The sequence below is a fragment of the Bos grunniens genome, chromosome 14 (genome assembly GCF_055505025.1).
Source record: "Bos grunniens cultivar Pamir isolate PY7600 chromosome 14, Bosgru_T2T1.0, whole genome shotgun sequence".
Classification (NCBI taxonomy): domain Eukaryota; kingdom Metazoa; phylum Chordata; class Mammalia; order Artiodactyla; family Bovidae; genus Bos; species Bos grunniens.
The window spans coordinates 61,458,554-61,474,339 of NC_141178.1; the positions used below are offsets into that span (position 1 = coordinate 61,458,554).

The 15,786-nt window shown below is 41.9% G+C and overlaps 1 pseudogene; it reads left to right on the forward strand.

The window, feature by feature from the left end:
• The window catches only part of LOC147359525 (protein-L-isoaspartate O-methyltransferase domain-containing protein 2-like), a 100,700-nt pseudogene that overhangs the window by 19,065 nt on the left and 65,849 nt on the right, over positions 1-15,786 (forward strand).

Consider the following 15,786-nt stretch of genomic DNA (forward strand, 5'->3'; position numbering starts at 1 on the left):
CTCGAGATCAGTGAAGCTGTTTGATTCCACAAATGCCTCTAGTGTCCTGATGGAGGCACCTGGTCCAATCAACTGTGGTTGTTGTTGTTCAGTCGCCCAGTCATGTCCACCTCTTTGTGACCCTATGGGCTGCAGTACGCCAGGCCTCCCTGTCCCTCACCATCTCCTGAAGTTTGCCCAAGTCCATGTCTATTGCATCGGTGTTGCCATCCAGCCATCTCATCCTCTGATGCCCTTTTCTTCTGCCCTCAATCTTTCCCAGCATCAGGGACTCTTCCAATGAATCTGCTGTTAGTGTCAATCAATAGTTGATAGATGTTCACACCAATCAACTATGATGTCTTCATTTTATATGAAAGGGAATGAAAAATGATGACAGAGAAAACCACGTTCGTGTTTGATTCTTGCATTATCTTAACCCTGGTTTCTGAAATTAAAACTCATTCCGTCAGCTCTGTAGCCCTGCAGGAAGGGAGACACATGGTTGAGCAAATAAAAAGTGACAAGAGACCAATTAGAATCCGGATGTCAGTCAGTTATCCCCAAGGTCCAGGCTCAGAGGGCATTGGTGCTGTTCATTCTGCAGAAGCAGAATGCAAAATAATGAGCTCAACACTTGAAAGCATGACATTGAATTTAGCATCAGTCTCATGGATTTTATAGTTGTGAGTCTTAGTAGCTGTCTTTTAGGAATGAAAGATAAATACCTGACTTCCTTGCTGGCTCAGACAGTAAAGAATCTGCCTGCAATGCAGGAGACCCGGGTTCAATCCCTGGGTCAGAAAGACCCCCTGAATATAGGAATGGTAACCCATTCCAGTATTCTTGCCTGGAGAATTCCATGGACAGTGGAGCCTGGCTAGCTATCGTCTGTGCAATTGCAGAGTCGGACATGACTGAGTGACTAACACTTTCACTTTCACTATAGTATATATGTGTGCTGCTGTTAAGTTGCTTCAGTCGTGTCCAACTCTGTGCGACCCCATAGACGGGGCAGCCCACCAGGCTCCTCTGTCCCTGGGATTCTCCAGGCAAGAATACTGGAGTGGGTTGCCATTTCCTTCTCCAATGCATGCATGCATGCTAAGTCGCTTCAGTCGTGTCCGACTCTGTGCGACCCTATGGACAGCAGCCCTCCAGGCTCCTCTGTCCACCGGATTCTCTAGGCAAGAATACTGGAGTGGGTTGCCATTCCCTTCTCCAGGGGGTCTTCCTCACCTAGGGATCTGACCTGGGTCTCCTGCATTGCAGGCAGACTCCTTACCCTCTGAGCCACCAGGAAGCCCATTATATATATATATATAAAATACAGGAGCAAGAGCCATTTGTCGCCTGTTTTCCAGTGTACCTTGGCTTACTGCCCTGGCTTCTACCACTCACATCTCTTCAGTTACTCCATGTCAGTGTTCTCTCCCCTGAAAACCAAAGTTTATCCTGTCTTTCAATCCTTCACTATTTTCGTTTCCATAATTTCACCTTTTACTTTTTAATTTCCCTTTTCAGTTGTTTTCCTATCTTTCTGGTTATGAAAAGAGGAAAAATCTGTCTTGGGCTTACCTGTCTTTAACCCCAATACTTACTTGTTAATGAGCCTTTTGAGCAAAAAGAAAACGTTTCTCAGGACCAGAGATTTCAAAGAGTTATTGTATGTTGGTAAAATCTAATAAAATTGTTTATTTTTTCAGTGTTCGTATTTTATCCTGACTGTGAAACATACATCAAAAGCAAACTTCTCATCCAAATACCACTGGGGTGAAAAGGGGGAGGGGATTTTCTTGTTAATAGTTGTCATGTGGTAAAGGTCCAAATCTTATGTCCATGAAAGATTTTCTCTGGATGGCTTTTCAAATACGCCAGTGTTCCTTGCACATGAATTACTGGCGGACGCGAACCTGTGCCTTTTGCTGTGTGAAGTCTGTCCTTATCTGTTACCTCCTGGATGTACTTGTGTCATATTCTTCATTCTCTGTTATCATTTATATTTTTATATTTCTGTTTCTTCTTGTTCTCTTTAAATTTATTTTTAGTCCCATCTCTTTCCCCCTTTCTCTAACTGATCACAAAGTAGAGCTTGAATGACTATTGTTGTGCCTAGAGTTCTGTATTCTATACTCTGCTTTTGAAAATTGGATGACTATTACATTTTTAGTTCTCTATAAACTATAGAGTGAAGTAGCTTAGATTATTTTCTTCCTGTAATGTGGATGTAGAAAGAAATGTTCTTCCTCCTATAAAAGCAAAAAGTGGATAAGGCTGTAAGAAAAAAAAGGAGACGATTTATTCTCCCCACTTGCTTAATTTTCTGTGCCATTTCAGTTACAGAGATAATGTATCTTAAAGATAGAGCGTTATAGCTGTCCAAAATGCGTGATATTTTAATTGCAGAAGAATTTTAAAAGAAAAAGTTATGAGTCATTAAAATCTTTCAGGAAGCATTTAGAGTCCTGAGGTAAGTGTTTAGTGAAAAGTATTTTGAGGCAAATTTCCTTCAGATGAAGAGACTAACTTTTCTTTCTGGTGTTTTACTGACTATCAGTTAACCATAGGGCTTCCCAAGCGGCTCTGTGGTAAAGAACATGCCTGCCAATGCAGGAGATGCAGGTTCGATGCAGCCCACTCCAGTATTCTTGCCTGGGAAATCCCATGGACAGAGGAGCCTGGCAGGCTGCAGTCCATGGGGTTGCAAAAGAGTTTGACATAACTTAGCAACTAAACAACAAAAATTAACCGTAATGTTGTACCATACGTGTTTCTGATCTGACAGTCATGCTGGACGTGCCGCTGCTCGGATGGTAGGCGATAATGTATCGTTGGCTTCTCTGAAGCTGAAGCAGCTGTTGGGGAGGGGACATCTCCAGCCTTCCCCCTTGAGTCCTGTGGCTGAACTAGTGATCCAGTTGACACCAGAAAGGTTAACAGACAAAAAAAGAAACAAATTTTGATTCAGGAAGCTTTTATACATTTTAGACAAAGACACAGTAAATTGGTGAGGAATCGACAGGATAAGAAACTTAGGTTTTGGTATCCAATTATGGAAGAATCTAAACAGAGTCTGGGCTTGGGGGAGTCAATTAAAAAAGTCACAAGTCTTGTTTCTGGAGGCTTCTTCCCCCCAATTCTCCATCTCTGGTGATAAAAGCGACCTTCTCTCTGGCTGCAGAGAAAGAAACTCTCAAATGAAAGATTGATTTCCTGCTTCAGAGAGACAGAAATGATTCTTCTTGTGCTGACCACTTGTAGCTAACTTTAATTCAGAATAATCAATATTGCACCCCTGTACATGGGGAGTGACCTCCCCTGGGCCCTGATGAATTCCTCTTGAGGCAGAAAAAGTGTGATTTTGTGTCACATTCACAAGGGCATTGTGCTTTTTTGAATGATTCATATTTTCTCTCTAAAAGTTACTAAATGATCATATTTGTACTAAAAATTCAGAAGAGTCTCAGAAAGCTTTTCCATAAGGATATTTTATCACAAAATGGCATTCCTCAACATTTCCTCAATGTTTGTGGTACAGGCTTTTGTTTCTTTTAAATCATAACTGCTACATTTTCTGTCCTTCATCCTGAATCAGATGGGCAGGTACAGCCCTGGGGAGAGGGGAAACATTCAGAAGCTTCTGCCCTCTCTGAATGGTCCAGCTGAATGAAAATTCTTATTATTATCCATCCTTTCCAAGCAGACATTAAGGCAAACAGCCCTTATGAAATTAGATATGGATCGACATTGTTGTCTTTGGGGCATGAAATAGCTCATTTCAAGGTCTGTGAATCTTTTCTCTCGATTCTTTGTACATCAAAACAGCAACAAAAGTACCACTTTGAAGCATGGCTAGACATTGTTTCCTCTTATTATTCCACGAGTGTTTCTGTTTGGCAGTAATAGAAGGGTTAGAAGTTAAACGTAAACAGTTAAACTTTACAGTCATCAAAGTCAGGAGACCCAGTGAAGACAGTTTCTACTCTTGCCCTGGGCAGGGCTCTCTAAGTCAGTACTTATTTTGGGCAGTGCTGTGGTCAAGCGCATCTGCAAGCTTCAAGTTTGTGCCTATGCTCAGCAGAAAGGAGGTCGGTCGGCCTTGTCGCCGTCACCCTCAGGAGCAGTGCCCATCGCATGCCATCTCAGGGTGTACGAATCTTGACAGTCATAACCATGCTGCCTTTACACCAGTTTAATATTTTGAAGGATTTCCCAGGTGCCACTAGTAGTAAAGAACCTGACTACCAATGCAAGAGATATAAGAGATGTGGATTTGACCCCTGTGTATGTCGCTGAGTGTTAGGTTTGGGGAGGAAATTCGTCAAGTGAAGTGATATACCAAAGATACTAATAGAGAATTTGCTTTATGTTGTTGCTCGGGGCTAATGAGGGCTTCTCTGGTGGCTCGGCAGTAAAGAACCTGCCTGCCCATGCAAGAGATGCAGGTTCAATCCCTGGGTTGGGAAGATCCCCTGGAGAAGGAAATGGCAACCCACTCCAGTTTTCTTCCTTGGGAAATCCCGTGGACAGAGGAGCCTGGCCAGCTACAGTCTGTGGGGTCATAAAAGAGTCATACACAACTGAGCTTACACACACAGGGGCTAGTTACAACTAAGAAAGAGGAGTGACAGTCAACAATTTAAAAAGTTAAAAAAATAGAGCTAGCATCCTCTTGAGTCATGCGGGTGAATCAATAAGTTTCTGAGAATGTATTGATCTCAGACTTCCCTCTGATGAGGTTGGAGCTCATGACTGGTACTGTTTCAAACATCAGCTCTGTGGCATTAATAAATTACTCAATACGGTACCTGTGCTATGCGCAGTTGAAAGACTCAGTATTTCTCAGAGCTCTGGGGCGAGCCACAGTACAAGCAGCAAGTGACAACAGGGACGGGCATGTTTAATGTTTAGCTAAATTGGTTATGACCTGAGAAACAGATCAATACCAAAGGACTGAAATGAACAAAACCAAGATTACACTATCAGGGAAAGCTCGGTGTTCTACTTTTTAAAATCTCAAACTACCATATATTTTCTGAACTCTCACAACTCATGGCCATTAATTTCACCTTTTTAACTTTCTGATTTCCATTAACCATTATTGCTCGTGCTGTATAATTTAAGCTTAACCATTCAGAATACAACATGACTTTATAACTTATTCTAAGACATTTAATTTAACAATACCTTCAAAGATAAAAATCAAAATTACCTTACATTAAAAATGAGCAGAAAAACTGTTTTAGAAATTAGGGATGAATTTAGCATGAAATTATGGGAGCTAATAATCACGTTAGCTTCCTAGGGCTCCCCTGACAAGAACCACAACTGGAGGGCTGAAGACAGTAGAAATGTCCCGACCTCTGTTTGGAGGGTAGAAAAGCCTGATTCAAGGAGTCAATGGAACCCTGCTCCCTCTGAAACTTGTAAGGGCGGATCCTTCACCTAGTTTCTGGCTGTTTGCTAGCAGCCCTTGGTCTTCCTTGGCTTGTGGCTGCCACGTACCGTTGGCCTCCGTCACCCTGAGGTGTATTCTCTGTGTGTCTGTGTCTGCATTTTCCTCTGCTTACAAGGACACCAGTCATAGTGGATTAGAGCCCAGCTTATGGACTCAACTTGATTTCATCTGAAAGGATCCTGCTTACACATTATGAGACCCCATGGACGGGTGCTGGAGATGAGGGCTTCCACAAACATTTCTTGAGGACACAGTTCGGCAAAAACAATAATCAAACTTTATTTATTAATGTAGCACATTATCCACTTATCTTGTTGGAAATGCAGAACAGGGCACAAAGCAATAAAGAGAAACAAAACACTTTGGCAGAATAGTCTAGACGTTGTGACCTCAAATGGGAAGGAAGCTTTTCAGAATAAATTTCTGACACGTGTTCTTCAAACCAAGCCTAGTATTTCATTTATAAATAAATCTAGACAGTTCCAAATCCCATGGAGTCACTCAGAGAGTATAAAAGGCGGGAATGCAGAACTCTTATTGTCTGAGGACAGCAACATTTCAAAATTAGAAAAAAAGCAGTATGAAAAAAGCAACTTTTATAAGATAATATCTCACAGAAATTTAGATAAAAATTCTAAACAAGGTACTGAAAATCCAAGTTGAGCAATATATATATAAAACATGACCAAAATAAGTTCACTCTGTGAATATAATTGGTACCAAAATTTTTAAATATTCATATAATTATGTCATGAACAGATGAAAAAGGAAAAAAAAAGATCATTTCAGTATTTGTAGGAAAAATATTCCATGAAAAGTGTAACATCTCTCTTGAATTTAAGAAAAGTTCTTAACGTTCTAGGAAAAACAGAGCATCCTAACTTAATAGAGAAAAATCTACTACAAACAATTAATTAAATGTTAAAAACACTTCATTTAAAAGCATAAATAAGACAAAGATGGCAGCTATCATGAGTCATAGTCAAGATTGTACAGTTAATGCCCACATCCTCAGTTCTACATCCATGGATTCAATCAACCACAGCTCATAAAAGAAAAAAAAAAATTCCAGCAAATTTCAAATAGGAAGGACATCAAACACTGCCTAGAATTAAGTTTTTAATTAGCATTATACTAAAAATTACTCTTTCCTTAAAAGTGTTCTTCCAGCTAGCTTCCATTTGTGATTTATATTAAAGAAAGTAGTTAAAAGTTTAACTGTTTTTATTGCACCTTGGCAGATGTAACTCACATACTATTTCATTTAATTAATTCTTATAAATCATTTTTAGCACTCTGGCCTTATTGCAACACATCATTGGGCTAATATGTTTAAGGGCAATAATTTAAGAATATATGTAGTCAAAGACTAAACAAGTTGGGAAAGCTTTGGTTCCTTGAGAAAGCTGTCTTCCCTATGTGATTAGTTTGCTAGGGTTGCCATGACAACATACCAAGACTGGGTGGCTTAAGTAGCATAAATTTACTCTCTCACAGTTCTGGAGTCTGAAGTCTGAGACCAAAGTGCTGGGAGAGTTTGTTCCTGCCAAGGGATCCCACCTCGCCTTGTGGACGGCTGTCTGTTCCCTGTGTCTCCACGTGATCTTCCCTCTAGCCCGTGTCCACATTTCCTTTCCTTACAGGGACACTAGTCATATTGGATTAGGGTCCATCCTAATGGCCTTATTTTTACTAAACTACTCTTTAAAGTCTGTATCTCCAAATGCAGTCTGTTCTGAAGAGCTGGGGGTTAGCACTTCCACACATGAATCTGCGGAGAGGTAGGGGGACGGGACGCCACGGCAGCTCTCAAGACCACGTTGGTGGCTCCGGTTCTTCTGCGTCGCATTTTAGTCTGCTCTGGTGGACCCAGCAGGAGAAAGCGCTTGGTGTGTGGCGCTCAATTATTTCTTGAAGGAATGAACAACAAGGGCCACTTTAATAGTGTTCTTAAACTGTATCCTTTCATTTAAAAATGCATGCGTTTGTTTCAATGAGTCAAGAGATATAATCAACTCGTATATGTCAATTAAGAGCAATATGTCCTTTATAGGTTAACATGTCAATATTAAATCACTCAGGCAATTTCTAAGGCCAGTTCATGTAGTTTTAGATGAAAAGATGGGTGTGGTTTTTTTTTTAATCTTGACAGGACTTTGAATCATTTTGTAAAACTTAAATAGAAAGCAATTGTTCAGAAGTCTGGGATTTAAGAACTTGGTAACTGTTGCTGACTGTTCAGAGCTTCCCAGCTGGAGAGTGAGCATCCGTCTTCCCACCACGTCCCTTTGGTTGACCTGGCTTCACTGTTGAGGGCACGTCACTGTCACTCAGCTCAGGCCCTACTGTCACACTCATCTTTCTTTTTTCACCAGCAGGTTTTGGTATCAAAGCCCTGGAGTGTTCAGCCCTGCACGGGTCCCCCAGCCGTGACTGGTCATGGAAGTCAGCAGGCCCAGGCTGCTGTGTGCGTGAAGGCAGTGCGCCTGTGGGATGATGTGAGCTACCCTGAGGTTCTCAAGGCCCATGTGCGAGTGTGGCGGACAGCTGTGGAGGTCAGTGCCCACGTCATTGCTTGGTGTGGATTTAGGTACATGCATTTCTTTATTGCCAGGGTCAAAGATCATGCTCTTTGCACAAAAGTACACAAAGAAACACAAGCACTTTCTTCTCCCTTGAGAAGGCAGGATGCTGATGGAGGGGACCCTTGGGAGGCCAGAACAGCTCTCTGCCAGCCGCCTCCACTCACACCAGCCTTGTAGGGGGAGAGGGATCCGATGGTGGATCTGGTCTCCTATACTCACTGCATCTCCCATGCCTACACCAAGGACCAAACACCATTTATTGGTACTGAATAAATCTCCTTTCTGGGGGTCAGCGAGAGAGAAAACATCCCAGGAATTCAACTGAGTTAGACTATCCATGCTATGTAGGCTGTCTAGCCATATTCACTGGAAATTTGGGGAAGGTGAATCCTGTTAGCATCAGTCAAAGAGCTTGTCTAGTGATACAATGTGGTCTGTGATACCTATCGTATCACCTTTTGCAAGCCTCCCAAGTTGCTTCATGCACATCCATTTTGTCCTTACAGTATCTTTTGAGATGTGGATTCTATTATCCTTCAATAAATGGGGAAAGTATAATTCCAAAGAAGGAGAGAGTGGGACAAATAGATAGAGTAGCACTGAAACATATACACTAACCTATGTAAAATAGGTAGTTGGAGGGAATTTGCCGTATGATGCAGGGAGCACAAACCCTGTGCTCTGTGACAACCTAGAGGGGTGGAATGGGGTGGGAGGGGGTTCTGGAGGGAGGGGACATATGTATACCTATGGCTGCTTCATGCTGATGTATGGCAGAAACCAACACAATATTGTAAAGCAATTATCCTCCAATTAAAAATAAATAAATTTTAAAAAATCAAGTAGCGTGGAGTGAGTGATGACCTGGGACCAGGAAGAGATGGATCATCAGTTGATGCCTGGAAATGAACTAAGGGCTGGATGGTAGTTAGTGGAAAGTGCTGGGGCTTTCCCACGTGGGCACCTACCTATGCTTGTGGCCCCACCATGGCCACGTGCCTGCCACCCATGGAGGCTGTGGACTCTGGCAGCTCCCATGTTCTTGGGCAGCTCCCATATTTTCAGGCAGCTCCCATGTTCTCTGAGAATGAAATCATAAGCCCCTCACGGAAGTAGTGTTGGGCATTCTCAGGGAAGGGGAGGAGACTGTCAGCTGCCACATGCAGAGCGGGGATGCAAGCACTGGAAATAAAAGAGATTGTCTCCCAGAGCCACAGTGATCCCTGGGTGCTGGCCCTTCCTTTCCTTTGTGGCGGTGTTCTATAGACAGTGATTCAGTCCCATGGGAGGACGTTGTACCTGTTCTCACCTCAGTGATGATGGCCAGGGATACTGAAAAACCTCCAAGTCTCCAAAACATGAAAGCAGTGAGGCAAACCACAGAGCAAGGCTTCCCCATCCCTCCTCAGACCAGTCGTGTGCCCACTGGATGGAGGGAAGTCAGGTGCACAGCAAAGTGGGGGCCACGCGAGGACCGCAGTGTCCTGGGTGGGAGCAAGGGTTCAAGTCCAGGACTTGGAGCCTAGGGTCCTACTGCGTCCACCCCACCTGGACCATTTCTAAACATCAGTGCCTCCAGCCCTGATGGGGGATTCATACATAACACCAGCCTTACAGGACCTTTATGAGTCTTTCAAGGTGGGCATTATTATCCTTGTTTTAATATAAGGAAAGTGAGGTCCCTGGATGCTAAATGGACATGCTGAGGATGTGCATCTGGGATAGAAACCTGTGTACCCTGAAGTCCTCTCCTCTGTACTTCATGGGAGTTGCCCCTGGTGGCTCCTGTGGGCAGGTGCAGGGCACAGAGGCAGAGCGGTGCACAAGGGCACCTCCCTGTCGGCCGGTCCCAAGGCTCCGCTGTGCTGTCACACCCTGACATCTCAGGACCAAGAGGAGAGGGCTCTCGTTAATGACACTGTGGTGTGCTTGTTATGAGCAAGGTGAGCAATATTTGTTACGGAAAATCCAATGTGAAGGTTTACAGATAAGGGGAGGAGAGAATCTTGAATATGGGAAACAGTCTTATTATTAAGATCTGAATTTGTTGTCCTGAGCAACAGCAAGAATGCTCTTCTCTGACAGTGGATCCAAAGATACCTGGGAATTCATCAGCCAGTGGTAAACATCTAGTGAGCTGAATGGAAAAGGCGGTGTGTTCTTCCATGGCACCATCATCCTCAAAACTGCTTGGTCACAGGGCATCATTTCTTCCTTACACAATGAGCTCAGAAGTCTTTTTAGCTGCAAAATCCTCTAAGGATGTAAATATGCCACATGCAGTTCCAATCATAACATAAGGAATCTGAAAATGTTCATGATGAGAACCTTCTAAATGGATGCGAGTTTGCTTCTTCTTGTGCTTGTTGAATAACAAGCATGAATTTTTCAGAAAAACAAATTATAAGACATTCTTTAAAATGAGGAACTTTAAATGAAGGTGTTTAGTGACAGCTCAAAAGTGGACCAGTTTCTTATGGCATGGGCTTGTTACATCTCTCAGTGAACAGTGATGTGTTATTCACAGCTACATGTAAGCCAGGGGCTGATGAGTCATTTGGATGCTGAGAAATTATAATAATTTGTAGATTGTTGCTCTGTAGTTTCCTTAGGTGTTGCATTCTAATGGTTTGAATTAACGGGTCCAGAGGTTCTTCTGTGAGTCCCGCTTTGTCCACCTCCAGACCTGAAGTGGTGACTTTCTTCCTACAAAGGACTGTAGAAAGGACCGAAAATTGCTACCTTCATGAATCAGATTGCTGGGTTCAGTCCGGTTCGCATTCTTGCTAAAGGATTCTTCATTTTCCTCTGATCATATGATTCTCAGATGAAAACCAGTGCAGGAATGGTGTTTCAAGTGACTTAGCTATTTTAACTGACTTTACTCTAGATGAAAATGTGGACTCTGTTTGGGATCTGAATGCCTCTCCAGGCAGCCTTAATGATTTACCCTTATTAAAAGGAAAGGTATTATTAAACTGGTTCTCAATTGTGTATGCTACTTTTAAAGAAGCATTTTTTCAAGACTGTTTCTTCAGTTCTGTTTCCATGAATAACAGCCTACTGGTTAATACTGATTATTACATGCATGTTACGTTGCTTCAGTCATGTCCAACTCTTTTGCAACCCTATGGACTGTAGCCTGCCAGGCTCCTCTGTCCATAGGATTCTTCAGGCAAGAATGCTGGAGTGTTTCTTCCTCCAGAGGATCTTCCTGACCCGGGGGATCTTCCTGAACCTGCATCTCTTAGGTCTCCTGCATTGGCAGGTGTGTTCTTTACCACTAGTGCCACCTGAGAGACCCAATACTAATTATTGGCGACTTGCAAATTTGAATTTAATTACAAGTATAACAACAACAAGTCCTGGGGAAAATGTTCCTATTCTAAATGCATAAATACATTGCAATTAAGACCTAATGTATCCAAGCAGTAGAAAATATAAATGCAGTAGGGTTTGGGTAACTAGACTTTATTATTCTTTAGGTAAAAAAGCATAAGACAAAGGATGAACATGGAATCATAAATATGTCACTCAGAGAGCTACAAGGGGGGTTTGTGTGGGTGGCGGGGCTGGAGGACTCTAGGGTGTTAAGGAATTGGACTTTGTTTAATTTATTACATGCCAGGAAGACTTCTTTCTACCTTTTTAAATCTGTAAATCTGAAATTTCTTTTCACTGACACTGCAGACAATTCTAAAAGAGCAAGCTGATTTTTCTTCTTTTGCTATTTTATGCCATTCATTTGCCTCTTGTCTGGTATATATTTCTCCAAGTCATCCCATTTATATATTTATATATATTTAAATTATATATAATAAATTTATATATATATATATATATGTAGTTTAGTGTTTAATGGGTATATTGAATATAACAAAATTTATGTGACCATACTTTGTATATCAATGCTTATTTTTCCATCGGCTGTATTATTCTAAAATTCTAAAAGTAAAGTGGATTCAAGAACATAAGTTTATACTTTTTCTTTTTTTTTTTTTAATTTTAACCCCCTCCCACCTCCCTCCTCATCCCATCCCTCAAGGTCATCCCAGCGCATCAGCCCTGAGCACCCTGTCTCATGTATAAAACCTGGACTGGTGATCTATTTCACATATGATAATATACATGTTTCAATGCTATTCTCTCAAATCATCCCACCTTCGCCTTCTCCCACAGAGTCCAAAAGACTGTTATTTACATCTGTGTCTCTTTTGCTGTCTCGCATGTAGGGTCATCATTACCATCTTTCTAAATTCCATATATATGCATTAATATAATATTTTATACATATATAATATATAATATACTTTAAAAAATTATCTGATTTATTTGTAAAATAGTAAACATTATAGTTCCAGGAATAACTACAAGAGTACCCATTTCTCCGCTGACGATGGATGATACAGCTGTTTGGTTTTTCCAACAATGCCATGAACACACATTTGATGATTTCCTGTTTGTCTTTAGTTTGCAACAATTTGCCTGGCTGCTTGCTTTAGGGATGCCCCTCTGGGACTGGGCACTTGTGTTCAGTCTGTATGAGCCAGGCCAGGTCTGCGTTCCGACAGAGCGTGGAGTGATTTGCCCGGGCTTGTTACTGGATGGAAATGATTTTATCATTTTACCTCATAGTTACATGCTTGCCCTTTTTGTACCTATATTTGTTTATATTTATGTAGGTTTCTCCTGTTGCTCTACTTCTCTTTCACAGGTACAGCTGCTGCATTTTGACCATGAGATCCTTTCTCCTTTTACATTGCCGGGTTCTCAGGTCCTAAGGTGAGAGAGGATTTAATTAGTATGAGAATGTCTTCCCTTACTTTCTTCATTTACTGTTATTTAGCGCTTTCCTCAGAGGTTGACCTTATTTCTTTATCTAATTATATGCACATATGTTATGTACCTTGACACAATAATGATAAATGTATACATCTATACTGTGGCAGGTGGAAGATACATATGGTTTCTTCTTTCTTTTTTAGGTTACGCCACGTGGCATGTGGGTTTTTATCTCCCTGGCCAGGGATGGGACCCTCGCCCACCCTATTGGATGTGCAGTCTTAACCACTGTACCACCAAGCCTTAACATTTACTTCTCAGTTTTATTTTTCTTCGGCCTTTTCTTGAAGTGGTCTTTTCTATTTTATTATTTAGTGCTTTTTAAAAAAATCAAGTAATGCTCTTTTTTACTTCGGATACTTGTGTAAAATGTTTTGAGTTTTGTTTTATCCTAAAATATATTTTTCTCTCTGAAAAGTGAAGGCTGTCTTACTTTGTATAGGATTCCTGATTGTGGTCTTTCTTTTTTCATTGATTTTTACCTTCTTACAGTTCAGTTGAAAGTTTAGATACCGTTTTTTCCTGCTTATATAGGTTTTTCAAATTCTTTATGGCAAGTATTCTCCCAGGCTCGGGGAGGAAGGCAGCTCATCTACCTAGGTTCTTTACCTTCTGAGAAGCAGACATCTGACCTTGGATCCTGGAAGAGCTGAGCTGCCCGGAGCCCTTGGCCAGGCTGGGAGGGTGCTCTGAGGTTCTGTCCCCAGGGTCCAGCACAGCCCATTCCTTATACACGGGCACATCTGGCCTCCAGGTCCTTTGGGGCTGGGAGCTGAGGCAGGACCCTCCTCCAGATACTGGAACCTTGAGGTCATGTGCACTCCTGCAGTTCCCAGGGTCCTGTGATGAGCCATCCGTTTGTCAGCCAAGGACCTTCCTTCTTGCTTTTGGATGAACTCTGTTCTGAAGAAGGTCCTTGGGGAAAACATGAGGACTGCATCTTTCCTTCGTGACAGCCTGAAGCAGCGGGTTGGCTGTTGAAGGTCACAGAGGTTCTTGTTTAATCATTTCCTGCACACTGGGGTCTTGGCTAAAAATATGCCAAAGCAAGTGATGAGAAAGCCAGTTTTGCTCTGCAGAGAAGGTAGGACCTAGAATTGAGTTGCAAAACACATTATTTTTTAAGTTTTAAGATTAAAGTTGCTCTTATACAGAACCTCAGGAATTACCTCCGGGGCAAAAGCAAGCACCCTGACCGTGGGCTGACCCGTCCTCCCTTCTGTCCGGTATCTGTGAAGATGCTAATCCATGGGCTCAGAGCCTGTTTTTCCTCAGAGTCTATTTCCTTTAAAAACAGGTAATTTGGATTTATTTTTAATATTGCCTCGAGGCCACAGTTATCACAATGGGCTTCTATTTGATCCTGTTTCTTCCTTGTGGAGAAACACGGCACGTGACCCCGTTCTCTGCAGACGGCTGTCTTCTCCCCAGTAAGTCTCCATTCTCACTAAGTAGACATTCATTTTTTGTGTTCACAGTTTGGACTTGCTTCACAGTTCTGATTCTGTGCATTGGTTAGTCTCTCAACACGTTGTAATTTATCCAAATCTTTATTGAAGTGTGCCATCCAGAAGTGAGCTCAGTTAGCAAGGCATGTTGTAGACAGTGGGCTGATTGTCCGACCGGCTGGATTCCCTTCCTAACCAACGGTAGGTCCCCAGGCCCTCAGTTTTAAAAGCAAAAGTCACCCTGTCAACTTCCCCAGATTCAGGGAACCCATCTTTCTTAGGCATCCTGTATGTTCTATTCTGGCATTGGCACCTTTTTGCTTTTGCCTTGTGGGTTTACCTTTGTGCTGTATTTGGACACATCACTTTAAAGCTGTTCACTGTCCCCTCTCTGCACAAGCTGCAGCCAGATGGGTGTCCATGCCTGTGTGCTCAGTTGTGTCTGATTATTTTGTAATCCCATGGACTGTAGCCCGCCAGGCTCCTCTGTCCTTGGGATTTCCCAGACAAGAATACTGGAGTGGATTGCCATTTCCTCCTTCAGGGGATCTTCCTGACCCAGGGATTGAACCTGCGTCTCCTGAATTGGCAGGTGGAATCTTTACCACGGAGCCACCTGGGAAGCCCCCAGGTGTGTGTGACCTAATGTAATTATATGTATCTACAGATAAGCTGGGTGCATCGACTAGGATGGCTCCTTCAAGGACCAGTTCTAGAAGTTTCCTGTTGAGTTTCTTTGTTGTGCACCCAGCTGTTCAATCAACACGAGTCTATATTACATCAAAACAACCAACCAAGTGACTCAAGCCTATTTAAACATTAAACTAGCTTGCAGGGATAATTATAGATGAGTTGATTGCTTGACTTTGGAGTTAATCTTATTTTGGCCAGCAGAAAAGTAGTAATTCTAGTAGTAATAATGCCATAGTAAATTGTACATCGTTCATGTGGTAGTAATGCCATACATATGTTCTGGGAATCAGCAGGTTCTCACTGAAAATATGGAGCAAAGCATGAGGAAGAAAGAGATGTCCAGGGCAGAGCCTGGACTGTTGAAGGTATAAGTTACAAGCATTCAAAATAATGACTGATTCGATTGACTTTTAAAGTAAAGGAAACATGAGATCCTCACAAGGAATATGTAAACCTAATTATCAAAAGGTTATAGCAATCAAGATTAGCAAATGACAGAATCAAAGAAAATAATAAGAAAGCTACAAATCTTATTTTACTGGCATAAAAGATAATACCAAATCTCTCAAATGTTCATTGTAATTTAATATCTTGCATCACTTCATTTATAAACTGTAAAGCACTTCACATTATGTTTCTAGGTTCTTTTCCTCCGTTAGTTCTCTTGCTTACAGGTTTTCAGAGCTAGAGATGACCTGAGAGATCATTTGACTAAAAAATGAAACAAAACACTCATTTTAAGAGGAAGAAGCCGAAGTTGGAAAGATCTCGGTGACTTGCC